Here is a 27,115-nt window from a genome sequence, read left to right as displayed (position 1 = left end):
GCTGAGACTGGGGCAGGAAAATAGATAGCGTTGTGCAACAAAATAGCCAGGAGGCTGTAATAGGTTTGTGTTTATTCTTATGTTAAATAGCCCCTCCGTTTGTTTAACTTTGACCTGTGAATGATAAAATTGGGTAAAAACTGTAAAACTTTGCTGTAACTTTTGCTCTGGCTGGCCACAAATGGATTAATATTGAACAGATTCCCCCATCAACATAAGCGAGGTGGATGGAGGAATCTTCCCTATTGTGTTATTGTATTCTGACAGTGGGACCCTATCATTGTCAGAATACACTGATAAGCACTGCAGCTAAATGGCTGCAGTGCTTATCAAAGGAAACTTTCCAACAAGCTGGCTTGAGAGACGTCGATCATTAGATTGACTTCCATTGAACCTGACCAATTGTGATCTGTCTATGGCCAGCCTAAAGTGGTTCCAACAAGCTGGCTCAAGAGATGTCGGTCATTAGATTAAAATCCGTGGAACCTGACCAATTGTGATCTGTCTATGTCCAGCCTAAAGTGGTTCCAACAAGCTGGCTCGAGAGACGTCGATCATTAGATTGACTTCTGGGGAACCTGACCAATTGTGATCTGTCTATGGCCAGCCTAAAGTGGTTCCAACAAGCTGGCTCGAGAGACGTCGATCATTAGATTGACTTCCGTGGAACCTGACCAATTGTGATCTGTCTATGGCCAGCCTAAAGTGGTTCCAACAAGCTGGCTCAAGAGACGTCGGTCATTAGATTGAAATCCGTGGAACCTGACCAATTGTGATCTGTCTATGGCCAGCCTAAAGTGGTTCTAACAAGCTGGCTCGAGAGACGTCGATCATTAGATTGACTTCCGTGGAACCTAACCAATTGTGATCTGTCTATGGCCAGCCTAAAGTGGTTCCAACAAGCTGGCTCGAGAGACGTCGATCATTAGATTGACTTCCGTGGAACCTAACCAATTGTGATCTGTCTATGGCCAGCCTAAAGTGGTTCCAAAGCCAAAATGTTTTTTAAACCTAATGCATTCTCTGCATTAATGTTAAATAGGATTCACAGCATGCTGTCCTCCCCCACCTCCCTAAATACCTACCTGAGTCCTCAATTGATCTACAATAGCACTGTGCACAGCTGGATCTCTTCTCTCCTTTCTTCCTCTTTACATAGTTTCTGATATTCTTGCCGCTGTCAATCAAATGCTATGTGAAGGAAGCAGGGGGCAGGGGCTAAGCTGCACTGTATGTGTCTATGGAGTGCAGCTCCATCAGCCTGGTAATTTGCGATACAACCTCTCAAAATGGAAACAATTACATTTTTGGCCAACAGCAATAGTAAAATATAAACCTTTACTATACTGTAAAGCCCAGCTCCAGGCAACATTTTTAAAGTAAAATGGTCCCCCCAGCATGAGCGTAGAATGAAAAAGCAGTACAGGCTGTGTTACTCAGCTTCAATTCCAATCTGTCCACCACAGTGCTGCCTTTCCACCACAAGATATACTCAATATTTTAGATTGAATGACATCCAGCATCATTCAACCCAGAAGACTGAGGACATGCTGTAAATGGAAGGCTTTGTAGCACCCCATTGACCCAGATTTTGGCTTTAAAATAACACTTCATGTTTTTTGATTAACCACTTGACCTCCAGAGGATTTACCCCCCTTGATGACAAGGCCTCTTTTTGCTACTCGGCGCTGCATTAATTCAACTGATAATTGCGCTGTCATGCAATGCTGCACCCAAACTAAATTTACGTCCTTTTTTTCACACAAATAGAGCTTTCTTTTGGTGTAATTTGATCACCTGTGCGCTTTTTATTTTTCACGCTATAAACAAAAAAAGCCAAAAATTTTGAAGAAAAACAATATTTTTTACTTTCAGCTATAAAAAATATATAGTAAACTCAAAGTTGGTTATAAATTTAAGTCAAAATGTATTCTGCTCCATGTTTTTGGTAAAAAAAATCCCAATGAGTGTATATTGATTGCTTTGTGTGGAAGTTATAGCGTCTACAAACTATGGTATAAATACTGAAATTTACGCCATTTTTCTGCTATACAGCGCTGCGCTAGTTTAACAGACAATTGTGCGGTCATGCAATACGGTACATAAATGAAATTTACATCCTTTTTTTCCCCACAAATTGAGCTTTCTTTTGGTGGTATTTGATTGCCTGTGCGGTTTTTATTTTTTTCGCTATAAAAAAAATGCTGACAATTTTGAGGAAAAAAAAACTATATTTTGGACGTTTTGCTATAAAACATGTCCAGTAAACAAAAAATGCAAAAATCAAATTTAGTCATAAATTTCTGCCAAAATGCATTCTGCGACATGTCTTTGCTAAAAAAAAAACCCAATACGGGTAAATTAATTGGTTTATAGCATTTACAAATGGCGGGAAAGATACTGGGATTTTTAGTTTTTTTTTTTATACTAATAATGGCGGCGATCAGCTAATTATGGCGGCGATCAGTGACTTATGGCGGGACTGCGGCAGACATTCTGACATTGGGGGGTACTGACTTGGGGTCACTGACATCCCCAAAAACACTAATACAGTGATCAGTGCAAAAAAAAAAAACACTGACACTGTACTAATGGCACTGGGGAGGAAGGGGTTAACTTTATTTTGCAGGGAAGGGTTATCTGAGTGAGGGGAGTGTTTTACTAGGGGGCGGGGGTGTGTGCTGGACGGGACAAGGCTGATCGAGAGAAACTCTTCTTTCACGATCAGCTCGTCCTCGAGCTGTCAGGGAAGTGACAGACAGCACAGCTACTGCAGCTGTGCTGCCTGTCACTGTTTGCCGCCGATCACCAGGAAACAGCCAGTAAAGACCGGCTGTGACCCGGCGACTGACATCCGCGGCGGTGATCGGCGGGACAGATAGGGCGGCGGCGCGCCTCGCGCGCGCCCCCTATCTGTTTACAAAACACGCATTTTAAAATGTGGTTTTGCCTGCCAGTGCCGCCCTGCTGCCGTATTTCTACAGTGGCAGGGTGGCAAGTGCTTAAAGGCTAAGTTCACCTTTAAAAAAAATAAGAAATGTACATCCTTTTGTAGGTAAAAAATGTTGATCTACAGTATTATTTTTTTCCTTGGAGCCTATAAAGCATTGCACCAGCGATCTGTAGATCCCCTTTTCGTGACTTGTAGTGTTGCAATTCATAGAACAGTGTGAATGGATAACACAGCCAGGTGGCAGGAGCCGTGTCTTTTTAAGATTGTGACAGCTAGCGGAGGGAGAAGATCCCAAGCTAGCTGTCATAATGGGGAATTGGGGGGGGCGGAGCAATTGTAACATGTTACACCCTGAATATGGATGTAGCATGTTATAAAGGTAAACCTATCCTTTAAGCAAAGTGGAAGTCACATACAGATTTCATATACAGCTCCACCAAGGACTGTGTATTGGTCAAATGAATCTTGATATCTATCTATCTATCTACATATTATTTATAATTAAGTGTCTGAAATAAAAGGGTCTGAAGCAGGGGCGGACTGACAACTCATGGGGCCCCCGGGCAATAGGGGACCATGGGCCCCCTGTGTCCTTGGCCAAACTCAAAAAAGCCTATGAAAAAGCTACCAGGGGTATCTCATGGGGCCCTCTACTGACTCCGGGCCCTCGGGCAGTGCCCGAGTTTCCAAATGGTCAGTCCGCCCCTGGTCTGAAGCAGGGTGCAGATCTAATATAAGACACATATTTTAAAGTGTTACTAAACCCTGCATTCACTATATCTGATCTACCACAGTACACACAACATGGAAATGCAATTATTTTAGTAAATATTAACTGCTAAATACCTTTTCTCATCAGCAGTTAGAGCAATCTTGTTCAGCAGAACACTGGTTAAAGCTTGTAGGAGGAGTTTTCTCTAGGAGGATGGAAATCCCCTAACCTCTGTCTGGACAGTGCTGATCTGCCCTGTGCTGATCACATGCACTCTCCCAAGAAAAAAAAACTCTCTAGCAATACACACTAAACTGAGCATGTGCAGAAGGGCACGTTTCAGTCTGTTTTATCAGCGTGGGCATTTGAACAAGAGGAGGGCAGAGAAGAAAAGATCAAACAGCCTTTTTACACAATGCGGAGGATTAACCCCTTAGGTTCCACAGTGAGTATAACAAGCATGCTTTACTGCATATACAGACTGATTTTACTGTTGTGGGTTTAGTAACACTTTAACATGCCTTACTGTTGTACTAAAGTTTTGGGAAAAACACACACAGAGTCTATATTTGTTGTATGTGGGAGACTGAGTGTCTCATTGACTGATAGACTCAAGTTTGCTGAATGATAAATACAGCAAGATAAATGAACCTACTTAGCCCCTGCTGCTCTCCTGTATATGTAAGGTGGTATGCCAACAGCCCAGTATATGCTTTCTGCACTCTAAATTAGAACAAGTCCTGGCAACCATAAGTGAGCATATGCAACATTTGCAACCGTGATAAAAGATGATGATGATAATAACGATGATGACAATGTTAATGATGATGATGCATTGTAGCAGAACTGTGACAATGAAGGATAATGGCCCCAAGCGGCACTGAGAGGAAGTGTCCAGCACGTGCGAACATAAAAAATGCAATACTTTTCTTAAGCACCAATTCATCAGTTTAGTGGTTAGCCTGAGTGGAAAGATCTAATTATGTTTTCATATGTGTATAAACTTGGAAGTCCATCAGCAATCACATCATTTGGTCCTGAAAGATGCCTGACGATTTGCATATCCATAACAGTGCAGTCAAGTAGTATATTGTAGGAGTAGAAAATAAAGCAATCTTTCCAGAAAGGAATTCTGCTAGGCTCTGCATAAGGCTTGTGCAAAGCTGAGCTGCTTTCTAGACATCTCTAATTATAGAACGTGTCTGTCTTCAGTAAATAGACTTCTATATTCTCAAGCCTTCAGGGTACAGGATTTCCTGTTCTCAACATCCAAGTTTTGTGTACACATAGCTTGCTAGGTGTGAATTAGGTATCATAAGATTTCAACAAGCAAGTGCTAAGTTTTAAGCCTAATTATGTATGCAGTGATTGTAAACAGTAATTTTATGAAGTTAAAGGGTAAGCTTCTTATTTTAAAAAGCCACGTAAAAAAGAAGCTGGATGATTAACAAAATGTTAATTGCCATATGTGGTATGTAATTGAAAATGTGATAATTGCCTTATAATTTCAGACATTAGTGCACCATTCACTCCCTCTACAACAGTGTGGGTTTTTCTTTAGGGAAGATTAAAACCTGCTGTAAATTAACAGTTCTCCATTTGCAGAGACAATTAATGTTTCTTAGCTTAAACTCACCTCAAACAAACAGTATGCTTCAAGGTTCATTTTAATCTAAATACAAAAGACTCACGTAAATGGTTTCTCTGGAAGGAACGCAAAAAAATAAATGAAGACGTTGACCTTTTCTTTCATAATAATTATACTATAATCCTAATCTATGAGCCATCAAATACTTTTCTATAACATCAAAAAGTATAAAGTCCTGGAGTGACTTTATACCAAGTAATGGCTGAGCAAAATGTGATTGACATATTAAGGACAGCAACTAACTAACAAACTTTTTTTTCATAGGTGGGGGCCCTAATTGCTGATAAATAAATTATTTCATTCAGGTGCCCCAGATGTAGGTGCTGATGATTTGGTGCATTACAGTCTGGCTTTACCCCTGGTTCACATATCTGTTTTCCTGTGGTCAGCGTTTTGCACGGGCATGAGAGCCCATTCATTTGAATGGACTCCCATGCCATGCAGGGAAGAAGTTCCTGCACTTCTGAAAACGCAGCCCGCACGGGAACCTCAGTTCCCAGTGCAGTTGCAATTTCCAGTGCGGGCGGGTGCCATTAGAACTAATGGCACCCGCCCCTGGGTCCACATTCCTCTGTGCGGATCCGCAGCGGCGCCACCCGCACATATGTGAACATAGCCTAAGTCTGGCCATACACTATACAATTTTCTGTCCAATTTCTGCCCAATTTCCTTTAGATTTATCTTCAACTGTGTAGTGCAAGGGCCTGCCTAATTGGATACAATTGAAAGTGTTGTTTAGGTTTTACCTCATATTATATGGTTTTTGGTAAATCTAAAGCAATTTTCTAAAGAAAATTATATAGTGTAACACAGCCTAAAGCTGGCCATACATTATACAATTATCTGGAGATTTTTGGTTTAGATTTACCATAAATCATATAATAGGAGGACAAACCTAAACAACACTTTCAATTGTATCCAATTAGGCAGACCCTTGCACTACACAGTTGAAGGTAAATCTAAAGGAAATTGGGCAGAAATTTGGAAGATAATTGTATAATGTATGGCCAGCCTAAGGCTGGCCATACACTATACAAATGTCTGTCCAATTTCTTGGCCAATTTCCTTTAGATTTACCTTCAACTATGTAGTGCAAGGGCCTGACTAATTGGATACAATTGAAAGTGTTGTTAGTTTTGACTTTTTGGTAAATCTAAACCAAAACTCTCAAGAAAATTGTATAAAGTATGGCCAGCCTTAAGCCCTCATGCACACTGGATGTTTTTACAGCTGCTGTTTTTGGCTTTTGACGTTTTTTTCTACAGCCTGTAAACCCCCCAGCATGTTATCCTATGTGTCCATGCACACACAGACTGTAATCACTGTTTTTTGGCTGGAAAAAAAGCCCCAGGACTAGTGGGTTTCTAGAGGAGTTTTTTACCTGAAAAAATGATCTAATGCAGAAAAACTCTGTAAAATGCAGTAAACCGCTGCAAACCGGCGTTTTTAGACTTTTTGACCCAAAAATAATGTTTGGGTAAAAAAAAAATGCTAAAAAACAGCAAACGCGGAAAAACGCCGCTAATCACGGCAAAACGCTGCTAAACACTAATACAAAACGATAAAAAAGGCTGAAAAACTCATGTTTTTTAACATAACTTTACACAGCTATCGTCACCAACATCAAGTGTGCATGAGGGCTTAGAATGTTTGCTTTGTTATTAACATGATTTTATAGTTTTCTTTTTGACAACTCTGTTCACTGTGCTATTTATTAGATTAAAGCAGTATTAAACCCAAAAGCAAACATTTATTATATCGCAGCTTACCAATTCTCTCTCTTAGGCTTTCTCTCCTTTATTTCCACCTGGTGATCCAACCATTAAGTCTGGTGTCTTTCAAAAGAATAAGCTGTCCTACAGATGTGTCAGTTTACAGAGATGAGACAAACCATTTTCCACTGATAGGGGTGCTTACAATGATCAGCTTGTATTTATTCTTGTAAAACCTTTATTCCAAAAGAAAAAAAAAATCTTTATTAAAACTGCTTATAAAGTATTAGCTGGATTTTTGCTTCAATTTGTTAGTGTATCTAAATTTGCTAATATATTTAACAGTCCCCTCCCCCCAGACTGACATGCTGCTGTCTGCTGTGCCCCTTGTCCTCCTTCATCCAGAGTGGAGGCACTCTAATACAGGAGGTGTGTTACTGGGCAGATCACCAGGTGAAAACAGAGGGATACAGCCTAAAAAAAGGAAAACTAATGCAGCCACCACTAATGATTGGTAAGCTGCAATATGTTACATTTTTGGTTTTGGATTTAATACCATTTTAAGGCTGGAGGTTACAGGGTAGGTTCAGTTTAAGGGTTAAGTTAGGGGGTAGGTTCAAGTTAGGTAGGGAATAAACTAAACGTTTAGAGGATAGGTTGAGCTTCACCAATACATTTAAGAGTTGGGTTAGAATAAGTGTCAAGGGTTTCTTTGAGGTTAACTACATACATCTGCATTTTAAAGTGGTATTAACCCCCAAAACAAAAATGTATTGTGTTGCAGCTTACTGACCCCTAGACAAGGTGGCTGCATTAGTTCTCTTTTTCATTTGTTTTTCCTTTATTTTCACCTAGCAAAGAAAGAAGGACCATCCTAGCACTACATCCATAATTCTAATCCGCTTTGGAGCAAATATCCTTTCAGAGTGCACAGTCTATTTCCCTTTAGTAAATCAGCCCCAATGACTTAGTAATTACACTTATGCCTAGTACACACGATGAGAAAATTGGATGAAAAATACCTTTGAAGCGATCATACAATAATCTGTTTGTTAGTACACAACTTTTCAGAACCAAACTCAACAGTTCATTCAAAATTATCCAAATTTTTTTCTCGTAAGATGACAGATCAAACGTCAGTAGTTGTCCGTGAAAAAAATCAAGTGACCAAGACCACGCATGCTCAGAAACTAAATTATACATTGCAATACAATACATTACATCACTTCTGAAGTTGTAGTCTGTTATGCAAGAATTTTCATAACTTTAGTAGCCTTTTCATTTTGATGAGACTAGCATGTAAAAAAATTGGACGATCATTTGTTCGATATTCTCATCATGTATACGAGGCTTTAGTTTCAGCACCTAAGAATTGGCATGTGGAAATCCTAATATGGCTGCTTCCCTCAGAGCCAGACCCAGCCTTTTTCAACCAGGGTGCCTTGAGGTTTCTTTAGGGGCGTCTTTGCAAAATGTCTAAAAATTGGCCAATACTTGTATACAAGCCAACTCTTGGAACAGGCTTATCTTTTAGTTACACAAAGCCACAGGTTTTCATTGTTGTGACCTTCTAGCCGCTGGCATCCTGACAACCAATGACATCATCAGTTGATAAGGAGGATGTTGGCTGCCTGCAAAGCATCTTTGTTTGAACCCCCCTACATCAGTGCTGGAGTCACATTAACTCAGTGATGGAGAAAAACTGAGGGAGAAGAGAAACACTGGAATACTAGTCAGTACCAGTGTGCAAAAGTGTATTTGCTTTGGAAGGAAAAATCATCTCTAATGTTGGGTGTCCTATGCAGGGCTGTGGATAATGGGGTTCCACCAGTCCTCCTGTATGGGGCCCAGGCCTGCAGGGAGGGGCCCAGCCAGCTGGGTGAATCAGATGTGGGCAGGAAGGGTGATCGGCATGGCGGGTGGCAATTACTGGAACCGATCCCCTATATTGCTCTCTCTGCAGCAACTGAAAGCTGACTTCTCCTCTCCCTCCTGCTGGCTTTCAGCTGCTGCAGCGAGATCCATACAGGCGATCAGTTCCAGTAATTGCCCCCTGGTGCACCTATCACCCTCCCTGTGCATCATACATTTCCCCCTGCTGCCCAGGCCCCCCAGTGTGCCCCGCAGTGTTGCCGGCTTCCCTCCCCTCCTTCCCACCGGAAGCTACAAGCACACAATAGGATTCTTCAGAATGGAGAGAAGGGGAAGGGCCGGTAAATATGTCACATTTACCAGCCCTTTTCTTTCCAGAATGAACACAATGAGTGATCGGTACCAATAACTCACTGTGTTCATTCATAACTGAAGCATAATAAACTGTGTTTTTTTGTTTCTGTATTTTTTTTTTAGGGGATGCCCTGTCAGGTTTGCTGTATGGGCCCCCTGTGGTTTCTAACAGCAGCCCTGGTCCTGCGTGTGTGGATGTTGCGAAATTATATAAAACTATTAGAATAGTTTTTTTACATTTTAGAATGAGGTGCCTCGGGACTGTCCATAATTTTAAAGGGTGCCTTGGGAATGTCCATAATTTTAGAGGATGCTTTGAAACTGTCCATAATTTTAAATGGTGCCTTGGGAATATCCATAATTTTAGAGGGTGCCTCGGGACTGTCCTTAATTTTAGACAGTGACTTGGAACTGTCCTTAATTTTAAAGGGTGCCTAGGGCTGTCCATAATTTTAGAGGATGCCTCAGGACTGTCCATAATTTTAAAGGGTGCCTTGGGAATGTCCATAATTTTAGAGGGTGCCTCGTGACTGTCCATAATTTTAAAGGGTGCCTCGGGAATGTCCATAATTTTAGAGGGTGCCTCGTGACTGTCCATAATTTTAAAGGGTGCCTCGGGAATGTCCATAATTTTAGAGGGTGCCTCGGGACTGTCCATAATTTTAGAGGGTACCTTGACTGAAAAAAGGTTGAGAAACAATGGACTAACCACATAGATTTTTTTGTTCATAAGCAAGTTTATTTTCATTTACAGATGAAAGTATTAATAATTTGAAAAAGTATTTATACCTCTTGAGGTCATCTGTATGTGTAACTCTGCTCTCTCTGTAGATCTCTTTCTCTATATTATATATATACAATGTTTGTCAGTTCTTTGTATACCCAGTGTTGAAGCCAAACATCCGATAATTGTTGCTGTGTGAGATGCATGCAGTGAGCTTTATACACCGGGATGAATGTGACTTTGTGCCTATACAGGACGATGGATCAGCTTACTATTTCCCCAGCTGGAAAGGTATTGAATGCTAACTAGATCTATTTCTGTGATCAGTGTACTGTGTCTAACACACCCAGCCAAATCTTAGATCTAAAGAAGTGAAAATACCTATCTTTCCTTCAGTTAAGACAGTAATAAGCACATGCCCTTCACTAGTCAATTATCAGTCACATACTTTAGCTTAGCTATTGTTAACTGTTTTCATAACAATACTATGTATTGTTGAGAGAAGCTGACTATAGATATGGCCTATGCGACAGGGCATTGCATGTTCCTGCTGGGAAATATTGTGAATTCTAAAAATATGCTGTTAATGCCTGTGTACTCTGTATGCCTAACCACAGTAAAAGAAAAAAAAAGAAAAAAACAAAGAAAAATGAATCTCATGTATTCCACTGACAAGAGTGAAGATGAATGAAAAGTACCGTAGGCACTTTTTGAATCAAATAGTTCACAAGGTTATTGATCTACTACAAGAATGCTCTGTAAAACCAATGTGATGTAAACATGGCATAAAGAAAAGCAACACAACAGAGAAGGTGGCAATGAAAGGGATTGTGTTTGTTCTTCTGAACACATATATTTTCTTTGATTACATTTAATTAGTATATATTGTATTGATGAGCCTGATTTAGTTAACAGAATCCTAACCTGGATATTACATTACATCCACTTGGATAAACTATTTCTTGTAAAAATGTAGAGATAGATTATATTCCTATGTCATGCAATATGACATTAGCTAAGTTAAGGTTTTTAAATAGATAACTTTAAATATTTGTACAGACAATGATGTGATAATCATTCGAAGTGGTTGTAAAGACTTCAGGTTTATTAAAAAAAAACCTTTTAGTGCAGCACCCCCCCCCCTATCTCAATCCAGCTCTGTACCCAAAAGCAGAGGCGTTGCGCTCTCTCTCTCCTTCCTCACTGAACTCAGTGAGAGCAGCAGGAGCCATTGGCTCCTGCTGCTATCAACCAAATCCATTAACCAGGGAGCAATGGGTGGGGCCAAGCTGCATAAAAGACTCACACAACCCGGCTCAGGATCAAGCCTGCACTTGGCCACTGTAGGAAGTGGATTCCTATGGTGGCACATAGAGAAGAGAAGTCCAAAACACTGGTGGGGGTCCCCAGAAGAGGAGGATGGGGGGCATCTCAGTGCAAAACCATTGCACAGAGCAGGTAAGTACAAAATGTTTGTTTTTTATTTTATTTTTATTTTTTTAAAGAACTGTTACAAATCACTTTGGAAATATGAACTCCAAGCAGATAAAAATGACACACAGCAATCCAGTATTGTATTCGTTATTACATTATTAAATGTATTTTTTTTTAATACAAGCAGTGTAAGTACCTAAATTTAACTTAGTATCAGCCTGTTTCAGGTCCTGTACAGCAGAGCTTAGACTGGATTTGGGAGAAGCAGCACAAGGAACCAATCAATTGCAGTGCAAAGAGCATTCTGAAAGCAGAGTATAGAGTGACAAAGAGGTGAGCCCAGCAGTCTACATTTTCTCCTAACTGGAGAAGGATAAGACCACTAATACTTGGTATCTCCATTTGTTTATTTTTGTTCAGTGAGCAGACTGAAGGAAAAAAAAATGAATTCCTCCATCCACACAAGCGAGGTGGATGGAGGAATCCTCCTCATTACAACATTGTATTCTGACAGCAGAGATTCTCCACTGCTAAAATACACTGATAAGTGGCTACAGCTGTAGCTGCTGATTGATGAAGGTCTTCCAGCAGGGCTGCCATCTGCATGTGACCCTCCCTGTTCAACAGAGGTCAATCGTTTGATCAATTTCTATTGAACAGGGAGGGTCACACATAGATCTAAATTCACCAGATTTTGATCTGTGTACCCACTTTAAGAGTTAATGGACTGCAGCAGAGAAAAATCAAATCTCCTCCATGCCAAACAAGGTTTTGTGCTGTGGCAGAGTTGTTTAAATCTCAGAACTTAGTGAACAGAACTATAAATCCTTTGGCATTTATCTGTGTATTTAGCTGCTTGCCTGGAGTTCAGCTTTAAAATTTTGAAATTAATTACTTTAAATATTTGCAAAGATAGAATTAAAAATAAATTCCTGAAAGGCACAGGTGTTCTGTGCAAAATGTATGAATAGGTTCACCAAACAAGAATAATGCTTTGCCTTTCTGGGACCCACAGAAACTGATGACATAGCTAGAGCACCGATTCATAGAAGCGGTCTATCCATATAGTGGAGCACCATAATGGAACCCTTTAATTCCATATGATGAATACAAAAGTGCCGCTATAGTTTGGAAACTGTGAATAAATCTATTGATGGTCTGTAAAGGGTTTTTTGATTGTCCATATCTAAGTTTTGTTTGTTCATAAAAGTTAAATAAATGGCTACATTTTCTCAAAGGTTTTTTGTGGCTGTTATATGCCACGGCCCCAGACCATCAGTTAATTCCCACTCAGAAACCACAGAGATAAATGAAGGAGTTAGGTAAGAGCTGTTAAGTAATTGTTAGGCAGTTGCCTTTCCTTGAGGTATGGCAAGGGATCATGTTAGCTGGATTTTTACATTCGCACAATGTCACTGGAATCTCTATTGTTAGTTTAACCGGCAGGATGTTAGTTTCAAGAGGTGTGTGCCATTAGGCCCACCACACTGCAGTACGAGCTAGAAAGAAGATGTTTAGGGATCCTCTTGTTCCAAACCACCATTAACTAGTCCTCTAATTGCTCATGTCCAATTATATTGAAAAATATTATAGTAACCAGCAGACTGGGGTGCTTCTCACTTTCAAATCTGCTTCCAGCTGCAGTTACATGCAATCTGCAAGAAAGACTCTGGACATTGAGGAGATGGAATGGTACAATGAACATTGATAGACTTTTGCCCATTCCTTTTGAGCTTTTTATTTTTTCTGTTTTCTGTCCTGACCTTCTTGCAAAACATAGATATATGACTCCAACTGCAGACTAAACTCACCAGGTAATGAGCCTCGATATACATGGAAGGCTCTTGTAATTATAGCCCACTAAGACAAAACAGACTCTTTCAATCATAGCTTTTCTTAGCATGATTTCTTCATGACAACCTGTTGGAATATTTTAATTGTCAGAAGAGGCCCTCTTTTTTCTAAAGGTGTTAACCCCTTCCGACCGAGCCTTGGCATCCTTTTAACTGGGTCTTTACTCCTGGGGGCAGGAAGGACTGCTGGATCATGTGACAACTCTGATTGGCTGTGATGGTGGTCACATGATCAGGTGCCAATCCCACTGGCTCCAGACCATTACTAGAGACTGAGAGCTGTCTATGACATCTCAGTCACTGTGCTGGGAGTGCACAGTGAGTGAATTCTCAGTACAAAAACCTCGGCCGTCTATGAATATATATTTGCAGTGTGTGGGTGTTAAAGCCCACCCTCTTTGTTGCTGTACATACGTTATGTATGAGTTTACATCACGTTCCTGAATAATAACCATTACAGACCTGTCAAATTCCATTTCATATGTTTAATGTCATGTGCCCATAGTGGTTTAGTCCAAGATATTACTAGGATGCACCAAGTAACACCTGTAATAATTTAAAAAAATATATATTTTTCAGCATTTCTCAAATAGTTTGATGTACAGAAACTAAGTTCAGAATGTAATTCCCAAGTTATTATTTTGTAGTTTAGAAAAAATGTCTGTAGCAAAACATAAAATTCTAATTTTAGACTTTTGAATAAATAACAACCACTATAAATGGTACCCTAATTTGAGGTACACAGGCAGAGCATGCTAGGTACATATGTCAAGTGGTGGCCTAAAGTAAGCATGAAGATTTGCTACTAGAACCTTCTAAAGTGACTTCTGTTAAAATACAATGCTGGTGTTTCATTGTTAGTACTGATGTGTGCAAATAAATTCAAGTAGTTGTTAGTTGTGACACTTTTGCTTTATGACTCTGTTGTTATGACAAATTTATAAAGGAAAACTGACATATTTGTGATAAGGAAAGGGCAGGTAAATAAGACATATTCCATGTTGGAGTCAATTGTTGAGTGTGTCTCACGTGTAATTATTGTTTCTCATCTATGAGACATTTCTGTGAAAAACAATTGTCTTGAAGTTCCACTAGAACTGATATCTGTTACAGTTGTGTTATTCTCTCACCTTGCCCATTTCTGACTGGGTTTACTCCATCCTGATCAATGGGGGATCCACTCACAGATCCCCTGTTGATTAGAGCAGTGCTAATAAATGATACATCCATGTCTGCTCAGTTTCTGCAGAGTGAACATGGACAGATCTTGTTCTGCTTGATGGGCAGCCAGGTTTCTAAAGAGCATCTGACTACCCTCCTATCCAATCCAGCAAAAATGGAAGGGGACAGATCACAAGTCTATCTGTTTACACCTGCCCGTCCATAGGGGTGAATGGACCATCCGATCAGGTCCGCCTGAAAAACTGCCAGGCAGACTTGATCAGACCCGAGAGAGGCCTTCTACAAATAGCTACTCTGCATATAAAACTAGCCACTTCACAGGAGTTGCAACAGATTCATATACATCTTAACAAGGTACATGAATCTGTCTGAAGTTCCGACGTGTCACACTACTGTGAGGCAGGTTTCTAAAGAGCATCTATTACACTCTTTATGGATTTCAGGGAAAGTGTCTATAATCTGCTTGATATATACCTTTACATCTACAAATAATGGCCAATTCTCTCATCAGAATCTAGCTTTTTTTTAAAAACATTCTCTCACATATTAGAATCAGCGCACCTTATAAATAATGGTAATACTTTTGGAAAAAATAATATAGGGCTTTCCTTAACAAAACAATAGTTGGCATAGATATTCTAACTAGTCTAGCAATTATGTTAATTTTAAGAAAGTTTCAGAAAGTAATTAAAACTACTCTAAACCATCACATACTTGCTTATATTATATTCCACCCAGTTCACAAAATTGCCTGGAAATACATAAATGCAAACCATCTGACTATTAGTTAACATTGGCAAATGATTACTGAAAATTTTAGCAGCATTAAGGAAAAAAGAGGAAAGGTGTTCAGTTCAAATGTCTAGACTAGAATGTATCAGTACATGCACATGGTTAGTGAACTTTCTATTTAGAAGCATGGTGCATTGCTCTAATTTGGGTGATTCCTGCTTTTGTCCTCTACAATACCATCTTTATTTATAGTCTAGAACCAATGATGGATCCAGCGCAGGAAATGTAAATCTCAATCACCAAGTTCACAGTGCATCAACTAGAAAAAGATCCATACAACCATTTTGATAATCGAGTATCAAAGTTTGTAACAGGTACTTAGATATATGAAATCAGTGTAGAATTTTATAGAAATTAGGATTAATTTATGTAACAGGTTGTCTTCCTTGGTACTATAAAAAAAAACAAAAAAACATGAAAGGATTTTTGATAGGGTTTGCGCCGAAATTGAGTACTTGCATGAGTACTCATACTTGTGCAAATCCTCCCCATACCCAAAACGGATACTTTTGCGATGCGATTTGAGCCCATGCAAAATGAATGGGCTCAAAATGCACTGCAAAGAATCTCATGCAATTTGAACAAGAATGCAGTGCGTCCAAATTGCTTGTGATTTCCCCCACCGTTCCTGTGTGATCCCACTATAAAAAGACAGGAAAACGATATGAAGTGCAGCAATGAGCAAACAATGTAATCACAACTCACTTGTTAAAAGTGCTTAATATCTTGCATGTCAAATCCAAAACAGTGCTCACAGGGCTGGATGAGAGGTATAGGCAGTATTCCTCCAAGCTGACATCACTTCCACCCTATTCCACAGCGGTCCCAGTTCTTCCTACCTCTCCTCTAGCCCTGTGAGCACGGCAGGCGGACGGTTTTGTATTGGCATGCAATACATTAAGCAATATTAACATGTGAGTTGTGATCAGGGGTGGACTGACAACTCATGGGGCCCCCGGGCAATATGGGATCATGGGTCCCCTTGTCCTTACCCACACTCAAAGCACACCCAAAAAAGCCTATAAAAAGGTACAAGGAGCATTTCATGGGACCCCCTACTAACCACGGGCCCTTGGGTAGTGCCAGAGTGCTCGAATGGTCAGTCCGCCCCAGCTTGTGATAACACTTTAACTTGTTTGTTTGCCCATTGCTGCACTTCATGTCGCTTCCCTGTCTTTCTATATTTGGATCACACAGGAGTGGTGGGGACAGGAATCACACAGCAATTCTCTTAATTGTATCCCATGAGGAGCCAGTGCAAAAACTGACAGCAAGAGGCAGAACTAAAGGAATAAATGAAATGGTATAAAAATGTAGCCACAGCATTAACAGCAGATCAGTCAGATTCTAGTTTAAGTGATCGCCCAATTCACTGATCATTAGTACACAGCAGGGGTGGACTGACCATTTGGAAACTCGGGCTCTGCCCGAGGGCCCTGGGTCAGTAGGGGGCCCCATGAGATGCCCCTGGTACCTTTTTTCATAGGTTTTTTTGAGTTTGGGCAAGGACACAGGGGCCAAATGATCCCCTATTGCCCGGGGGCCCCATGAGTTGTCAGTCCGCCCCTGGTACACAGCTTTCGAGAGCTAATCATGACAGTTCATGCAAAATGATCTGAAGGGATAAGCAAAAAAATTTTCTTATACGATAACAGAACAAACAAATTTTGTTTAATCAGTACAGTATTCATCTGTAAAAAATCGAGCAACCAGGAGCATGTATGCTCAGAAATGAAAGAATACATTACAATACAATTTAATACATTACATCAATTTCGAAGCTGCATTCTGTCTCATGAAAATTTTCGTAACTTTAATGACCTCTTCATTTTTGATATACAAAAAAAAAATGGACAATCATTCGTCCGATATTCTCATTGTGTGTTTACGAGGCTTAAGGTGTCCCATAGTAAAAAATTAATATGAATGGGGCATGCACCAGTATTTCACAGATGTCATGCATAGGAAAGGAAGTGCTCTTTTAATGCAAACACTTCTAAATACATTTGTTTATAAAGAATATAAGGAAATAACAGCAATAAGCAGTAAACTGAATAGATAGAGAGATTTAAATCTTCTCTAAAAAGATTGTAATGCAAGGCAAAGACGTGTGTGTGTGTGCACTCTGTATATATTAATCATTTCTGTTTAATTGAGGTTATGTTTTGAAGAGTGAAGAACATGAAAAAAGAAACAGCAGCCAAACATGAAGGCAGAGTTGATTATCAGCTGCATTCAAATTATGGCAAAATCAAAAGGAATTTTAAAAGGTAACCAACACCATGGTGTAAATGGTGTTTATTATTTAGTATATCTTTACATTGGTCTACACTGGACCAAGGTATCAACATATAAAATATTCATAAATGTCCTTATCCTGGTGTGTCAGCTTAGTGAAATGAGCCCTATAGCTATAGGGCCAAAAATGGCACCTAGTGTGAAAGCAATATAGGGAGAATGAGGTGGTCATGACTAACCAGAGAGATAAAAGGAAATCTATTAAATAGCAAGAGCTTTAATTAAAAAAGAGAGTGGAAAAACAGAATGTGATTGAATGTATCAAAAACTAATCCATTAGGCTTAGTGATGACCTCATTCTTCGTGGTGAATGAGTCATCATTTACCAATTAGGGCTGTTTTCGAGTATCAATCAGAACAGAAGCTGAAGATGTTGAGCTATCTACAAGTGAGTGATGTGACAGATGGTGATGACATGCTTTCCATCTCCTCCAATCAAAGAATGCAAAGCATTTTCTCAATGGCACCCATGCCAATTGTTCACAACACAGCAGACCAGCTGCTCAGCATGGGTTCCAGAAGCAAGTGGAGATCACTGGAGTAGCGGTGTCTACTTAAGTGATTTCTAGCTTCTTGGGGATTGGCCTGGTGTAGTATATACTGTATTTAGTATATATTTACATTGGTGTATACGGGACCAATGTAACTATGTCTAAAATATTCATAAATGTCCTTATCCTGGTGTGTCAGCTTAGTGAAATGAGCCCTCTTGCATTTTTTATACATGCAGAATCTGATTGAAGATTACTATTTACTATTACTTTATCTACTGTATCTAAAACAGCAGATCAAATTATGGTCAACAAATTTGTTTTAATAATTTAAACATGTATGATTTGAAGACATTCATTTTATTTAGAGAAGTGCAACCAATTTTATGTTACAAATTTCTGTGCAGCATGCAAATTGGTAAATCTGTGCCATTTCTTTAGCAAGTGGTATTTGGATTTATCCATTCAGTAAGCTGCAGAGGTCTTTTGATTTTGTATTATAACTGAAAAATGCCATTACTTTACTCTAAACTGTTAAAATTTTGAAATTGACAAGATATAATGGTAATGGGGAAACAGTGCACTGAGTGGAAGGTAGAGGAACAGCAGTACAACTTCAATTCATTTTTTTCATACCTTTGTCTTGCTTTGATATAGCTAATGGCTAAAGCACATGCAGTAAGTATGAATAATGTAGAACACCCTAGCTTATAGCAAATGCAGCATTTACACAATAAGCAAAGCTGGGAAATACAAACTGCCTTGAATTAAAAAATGTTTACATTTATGTAGTTTTGCTCGGTTAATGCATGTAGCTATTTAGTGTGTGTGTTGGCATTACAACATCTTACAACATTTTCTTTTGTTGAGAAAGATAGAATTTTCCCTATTGTCACATCAATCATGCTTTAAACTTAATTGAGATACATGGGAATTCCCAGAATCTGTTTTTGTAGAGTTAGGAAACCCAGGGGGAATACACAAGGAGATTAGATCACCAAATTTCAATCCAATTTTTATTTAGAAGGAGCCTCTCAAAATAGAAATAAGGTAGTTACTACTGCTCACTTGTTTTTAAAGGTGCATGACCCTAAGTTGCCATCCTTATTATTGCTATACAGGCAGTTCCTGAGTTATAAAAATCCGACTTACATATGACTCATACTTAAGAATGGAAGCAGTGTGACGTCACACTGCTCCCTGAAAACCACCGAGCCGATATCTTGCTGCTCGCCGCATGCTGCCACCTACTGTCAGCAATCCCACATCACTGCATGGCCAGTTAACCTTTCCCTATGCTATCCAAAACGTAAAAATAATTTTTTGGTTGAAAGTACACTTAAAAATATTCCTGTTTCAACCTACATACAAATTCAACTTAAGGTGTTACTAAACTCACAACAGTAAAATCAGTCTGTATATGCAGTAAAGCATGCTTGTTATACTCACTGTGGAACCTAAGAGGTTAACCCTCTGCATTGTGTAAAAATGCTGTTTGGTGCTGACTTCTCTAATCCTCCCCTTCTTCCAGTGTCCCCCTCTTATCTCCTGATAAGATATATGGTGTGGAGACACTCTGCACATGCACAGTTTGGTGTGTATTGCTAGAGAGGTTTTTTTTTGGGGGGGGAGTAGAGCAAAATGAAAACTCCTCCTACAGGCTTTAACCAGTTATTGGCCGGACACTGATACAAGTCACAACACTGCTCTAAATGCTGATGACAAAAGGTATTTAGCAGTTTATATTTACTAAAATAATTTCACTTCCATATTCTGTGTACTGTTAGAGACCAGATATAGTGAATGCAGGATCCTGGGTTTAGTAACACTTTAAAGATCAAACCTACAGGACCTATCTTGTTTGTAACTTGGGGACTGCCTGTACTATCTATTTAGGGTTGAGCTCAGGTGTGTTCAGATACTAGTCTGAATCAACCTGAGCTATCCCTTCAGGAGCCTGTTAGTGTGGACCACAAATTATAAATGGCTGAGGCATTCCCTGCCCTACAACATCACGTATAAAAGGGGCATGTACTGTATACATGTGGCTGAGGGGTGAAGAATGCTTCTGCAGTGAGAGCTTCCTGGTGAGATAGCTCAGGTGGGTTTGGACTGTCTGAGCTCATAAAATGCCTGAGCTCATCCCTGTGCCTTTTGTGTCACTCATCTGGAACAAATATGTAGTCAATAAAATGTTGGGGCATACTTGTTCCATGTAAGTCATATCACTCTCCAATTAGCAGGATCATTTTTACAGTCCAATGATTGATCTTGGTCTTGGTCACTTTATGTGACATGTTTACTAATGCACCATTGTTTAGGACAAATAAAAATGTATATGGGTTTTTTCATACAGATTTTGGAAGAGAAAATGAGTCCAAACTGGCAATTGGTCAATGTGACTAATGAGAATTCCTGTCTTTAATTTTCCATAAAATGAAATCTAAACTTTGATTGATGGATTTTGGTTACACCTCCAATTACATACTAATTTTCTCTTCTCCAGTGTTAGTGGATCTTGAAATGCAATCAGGTATTATGAAGAGCTTTAAGTTCTTTGTTTTTTCTTCAGAAGCATAACAGTACAAAACTGCCTACCATAACTGTATGTTTTTTTTTTCTGTACTCCTTCATAACGTATAAAAGTATAAACGTACCACTGATACTATTGATATTATACCATGTTGTGTGTAACAATGCCTAGGCAGGTTGACATCACCCTCTAGAGATTAAAGGTTCCCTGCTATTATGAGGACTACCACCAAGTTCATTTTCAACTGTGCACTAGTTTTAGCCATGATATAAACATTGTAACTTGAACACAGAAAAAAAACATATTTTTACAAACCTTTTGAACAGGCTGTACAGGCAGCTATAACTATCTTTTACTGAATTCCTGTGGTATTTATTTGGCAGTAATAAATAGCTTTCAGAACAAGCTTCCAGGGTGTCTCCACCCTTTTCTCAGGACCAAGCAGTACACAAGTACTGCTTGGACCTTAGATGAATTATTATTATTAATAATATTATTATACAGTATTTATAAAGCGCCAATAGTTTGCTCAGCGCTGTACATTACAAAGAAGGTTTTTACCCAAAAAGCTTGTCTACAAAATTAAACTGTACTCATCTGTGTTGTTGAAAGTGCACTAATACTGCTACAATCACATTATACAGAATTCCAGTAAATTTATGTTCAGTTGGCAACCCTGGAGGATTATGAAACATACTGTTAATGACACTGTAACATTAATCTGTTCACTGCCAGACTTTGTGGAAACATGTTAGATTAGATTAGAAAACAATTGCATGTGCAAGTGCTATGTTTTAAGAGACTTATTTTAACTATTATCAGACCTAGTAAAGAGCGAGGAAAAAAAAAAGGCTTAAAGCCAGCAATGGTCGCAGTGGTAACTTCCATGCCTTTCCATTGCAGCCAGGTAGAAGAGTTATGGATGCATCTTTTACAAAGCTTTGGCAAGCATCAGCAAATGTTGATGCTGCTCGAAGTTGCCATTGTTTGCTAATGGTCCATTCACAGTGGCGTAAAAAAACACACCAGTGCTCTTGGCACAAAAAATGCAAATTTTGAGCGTTCTTTATTGCTAGCATCTAGGAGCGTTTAGCAGCATTTAGGAGCACTAGCATGTTTTTCACCCAGATAACTCATCTCAATAAATTTTCTTCCTTGCCTATCGGGCACTTATACCCCCTTCCTGCCCAGGCCAATTTTCAGCTTTCAGTGCTGTCGCACTTTGAATGACAATTGCGCGGTCATGCAACATTGTACCCATATGACATTTTTATAATTTTTACACATAAATAGAGCTTTCTTTGGTGTTATATATATTTTTTATTTTTTCACTATAAACAAAAAACAGCAAATATTTTGAAAAAAAAAGAGTTTTCTTTGTTTCTATTATAAAATTTTGCAAACAGGTAATTTTTCTACTTCACTGATGTGCATTGATGAGGCTGCACTGATAGGCAGCACTGATGGGCACTGATAGGCAGCACTGTTGAGGTGGCACTGATATGCAAAAATGATGGGCACTGATAGGTGGCGCTGATATACGGCACTGATAGGCAGCACTGATAGGCGGCACTGATGAGCAACAATGATGGGCACTGCTAGGCGACACTGCTGGGCACTGATAGGCATCACTGATGGGTGGCACTGACGGCACTGCTGGGCACTGACTGGCGGTACTGCTGGGCAGCACTGATGGATGACACTGATGGGTGGCACTGTTGGGCAGAGGTGGGTGGCACTGATGGGCACTTGTAGGCGGCATTGCTGGGCACAGATGGGCGGCACTGGTGGGTGGCACTGCCGATCCCTCCTCTGACAATTGCCGGTTATCGGCAGTACTTTCCTCATTCATTGACAGTGTGAGGAACGTGCAGCCAATAACTGGCGACTGCATTTACCGGTGATCTGCTGTATCATTGGAGACAGCTGCTCACGTGGTAAAAGGCCCGCTGTGATTGGCCTTTTACCACATCACGTGGTCAAGGAGATCGCTGGGTGTGCGCCCCCGGTGGCATGAGGGAGGGCACATTCTGGGAGGACATCATATGACACCCTCCCAGAACTGGCCAGCCGCAGTGAAGCCATCATTTAGCTATCTGCGGTCAGCAAGTGGCTAAACTCTGAGCTTAAAAGGCCTCTAAATGACATAATGTGCATGGACTCATAATAACATTAGTTTCTTCTATAGGGAAAATGCTAAACTCCTCTAGGAGCAGCATTTTTTTAAGCCAGTGTGCATGGAACATTTTTTTATTTGATGACCAAAATTGATATTAGGGCTTGCATTTATTATTCCAAGACTGGAACCAAAGAGCATTTTGAGGGCTTCAAGAAAGTTATTCCAAACCTGATCAGCATTTACAAACTAAATAATGTATAGAGCCCTTATAATCACTTATGGGAAACAACCAGCCTTCTGAAAGGTTTTCATTTTCATCCCTAGAACCAATCTTGCTTGGTCTACTCTCCTTCTTCATGAATTGCTGTAGGTATTATTATTATATTTTGAATAGTATTTGAGTCTGTGAAAATCCAAGCAGTGTTTCGAGGTTCTGGGCACTGCCTATATTGTTCCAAGTGAGGGAAGTTGTAGAATAGATTATCATGTAACAGGAGGATGTAGCCCTTCATAGTCAAACTGATGAGTAATACAGCAAGAGATAATGTAAATATTAGAGTAATGCTTAGTGCAGTTCAGGATTTTAACACAGTTGCTGTAATATTTTTAATAGCTTTTGTTTATTGCCATGAGCTTCTTGTTAGAGTACTGTCAGTCTTTGAAATGACATAAATGCTCATAAAGCTGAAAGCATTTAGAGTAAAATACATTATATGACTATTAGCATTCCTGTGTTCAGAGATGCTCATTGTTTAGAGGTAATAGGAATATAGTTAAGGGACAATACGGAAACACTGTACTTTTTTCCTAGAGATAAAAAAACAGGAAAATAGGCAATGTTATAGAAAACTATCTTCACTGCACAATACAGTTTTCTTCATATGACAGCTTTCCATGTGTAAAATTAGGCAACCACAAAAATATGTTTATCGATTTGCTTCAGTGTTCTTCAGCAGGATAAAAAGGGTGTTATTTAGTGCTATTCTACTGCTGAAAGCAGGTTTTGATCATAAAAATCTGACACATGAGATGTAAAGGTCAGGACACATCAGGAAGCCAGAAGTTCATTAAACTTAAACATAAAGCTGTAACTGTGGTGTCATTGTATTTCTGACCGCACTTCAGCAATCAATCATTCTGAAAATACTGCTCTCCAGCTTTTCTCCATGCCTGAGCTACTGAGACACTGACAGGCCGTGAGTCTGTGTTTCCGTATAGGATGCATGATTTAGTTGATGCACAGATTGTGCTCTTATTCATAATGAGGGTGAATGGAAATTATGTTAATAATGGTTTTACCCAGCTACAGAAAAAAGGGTCAAGGAAGACATTTTAATAAATTGGTCCTTGTATGCATGTAATGCTAATGTGGTATCTTTGGACTGCCACACTTGGACACTAGATCCTTTGGTAGTAAAAGAGATGCTGAGAAGCTATACACAAGCCTCATCTCACAAAAGTAAAGCAAACTATTTAATGACTAGGTAAAAGAAGGCAGATAAGTTGTATTTTTCTGCTTTGTTTCCTCCAATTATTAATATTTGCATATACCAGGTATCTGACGAGGCAGGCTATAATATTTTTTGATTAAAAACTGAAAGAACTGCAATAGGCAGTTAGAGTCATAGACAAAGCATACTTCTGTGGCTCTTAAACTCCTTCCATGTGACATCCAGTCACTATTATTCTTTGTGCTGCATCATTGAATAATGATATGGTCATCCTTTATCCTGGGAAAACAAAATAGTGACAAAGTTCCTGCTTACTTAGCATCTAAAACAGAAGGAAGTAGCTGAGTGGTGAAAAAGCAATGTGAGCTTCTTTTTTGACACCTCAAAGAACATTATCAGATTTTTAAATAACAATAAAGGACATGTACAATATGTGCTATAGCATGCTCAAAAATTTTAAGGCACCACTTAGCACCCCAATCACATCAGTAGGAAGTTCTAGCAGTAATGTTATGATATATTTAGCCTTAGCATTGGTAAAGACAGCAAGGACTTCCTCACTTAATTTAGTCCATGTAGTAATGCTGTGCCTGCCTGCAGGCTGCAGCTCCTGACAAATAAGCTATAGTTCCAGCACCTGCTGGGTTACCACAGGATGGTAGGGCTCAGGGTTGCTTCAAGTGAATTGATACGCCAGCCCTAGAGCAGTGGTTCTCAACCACCAGGCCATTGTGTAGCTTGGTAAGATCAGCTCCTCCTAGATAGCCTCTCATCATCCTCCCTCTGGCATCATCTCCTATAGGGTCCACTTGATAGGCGGAGTCAGAGCCATTGGTCCCCTCAGGGACTGCCACAATTGAAAGACCTAGGACTTTGTCTTTACTCCTCTGCATGAAATTCCAAGGCCTGTCCGACATAGGCCTTCAAAGAACTTATGACCAACCTGACTGCTCAGCACCAATGGCCCTGTGGGTGTGCTATAGCACCCCTTGAACATTTGATTGTATTCCTATAGTACTCCCAAGCACTGAGGATGGTGACACACTATTAGTGCTTGGGCTGTCTGACATATTGCTACTAGGCAGCCCCAGGCATTTGCACAACATAAGAAAGATGTATTTAAAAAGGGCACAACACAGCCTGTCATGCCAATTCTACTTCAAGCAGGAGCAGGGACAAGGGGAGCTGAAGAAGCTTGAAGAACAGCCAGCCCTGTCACTAAAGTGATTGTACTGCCAGAAAGTGTATGTGTGTTTATGTATGTACACTTGTACTGTATGTATCTGAGTGTGTTTGTGTGTGTATGTGAATGTGTGTACATTAGTGTGTGTATGCCGAGTGTGAGACAGATAAATTGTGCTAGAGTGAGTGACAATATCATTTGCCTTTATTTGTTAACTTTCCATTATGAGTTGTTGGGCTTAAGTGAAGCTTTTTAAAAATCATGTTAAATGTTTCGAACAATACATCGTTGATAAATTATGTAAGCCTTATAACCAAAGCATTTCTCTCAGGTGAATTGGCCTTTAATGAAAGCAGCTAATGTTTGCTGGGACCACAAGGAATGAACAGGGACAGTGTTGAAGAAGGGCAGGCCCTTTAGGTGGTCCGATAGTTCACCCTGTAGTATGGGTGTATGTTTCTTGGCTTGAATTTAAAGTAAAGGTCTAGGTAAATAATATTTTCCTGAAGGTTTTTTCTCAGCCTTTGCCAACTCAAAATGAGTCTGTTTTAGATAAACTAACTAAGGATTGAGAAGTAGTATCAGCTTTGATCAATAGATCAAATATTGTTTTTTGCTTAATGCAGCAGGTGAGATAGAAACTGTTTATTACTTATGTAGTACTACCCCTGGAGGAGCTCCTGGTGTTATTGTTTTCTTTGGTTTGATAGCTCCTGTCCCTCCTCACCCACACACCTTAGGTTTGAAATAAAATGTATTTGTCAAACAATGGGTTTGATTTACTAAATTGGAGAGTGCACAATCTGGTGCAGCTGTGTATTGCAGCCAGTCAGCTTCCAACTTCAGTTTGTTCAATTAAGCTTTGCCAAACATTTGCCAAATTTTTCACTCTTCAATTTTAGTAAATCAACCCCATTGTCTGGTAGACCACATTTAAATTTGCAATGACAAACAATGATTTATGAATCCTGATGTTCTGACTACCTATCATGTTTCTTGAGGCACTAAAATGTCAGGATAGTACACTCCCCAAAAATGAGCCTTTTTGTAACCTATGCACCCCAAGATATTTGGTAAGAGGCATAATGAGTATTTTGAAGATCTACATTTTTGCCACAAAATTTTGGAAAATAAAGAAAGTAAATTAAATTTTATTTTTTTTCACAAAGTTGTCATTTTACTAAGATATTTCTCACACACAGTGAATACAAATACACCCCATATCACATTCTTCCAGAATATGAAGATACCACACATGTGAGATGTTTTTCTGCCTAGCCACATACAGCGCCTGAAATCCAATTAGCACCCTTAGGCATTCAAGCGGAATAAATTACACATCTGATTCCCTCCCTGCCTTTTACATTTTGAGAGGCCCTGAAGTGCCAGAATAGTGGAAATGTAGGGTAGGACATGGATATGCCGGGTGTAGCTCCCTGGTTTAGTTTCAAGATATCCCTTAGCTGGGAGTGAGGGGGTGTTTCGGTTTAGCTTGGGTCATGTGGCTGGTGAGTGAGATGGCCACTGGAGGACCCCAGCATAGACGTCAGCATTAACTGTGTGTTAATGACAGCTTTGTCCTGCCAGAGCAGGGGCAGCATGGTTACCAGAACAGCAGCATAAATACACCATGTTCCAAATTATTATGCAAATTCTATTTAAGTGTCAAAAAGATTAAATATTTCGTTTTTCAGTTTAACTCATGGATGGCATTGTGTCTCAGTGCTCTTTTGACCACTGAAAACAATCTTGGACACCTGTGATAATTAGATTGGCCGGTGAGCCCAATTTAAGGAAAAACTAC

This window comes from Staurois parvus, unplaced genomic scaffold, assembly GCF_062004578.1.
Source record: "Staurois parvus isolate SC_StPar_1 unplaced genomic scaffold, SC_StPar_1.0 ptg000048l, whole genome shotgun sequence".
Classification (NCBI taxonomy): Eukaryota; Metazoa; Chordata; class Amphibia; order Anura; family Ranidae; genus Staurois; species Staurois parvus.
Note: the sequence above shows the minus strand (reverse complement) of the source record.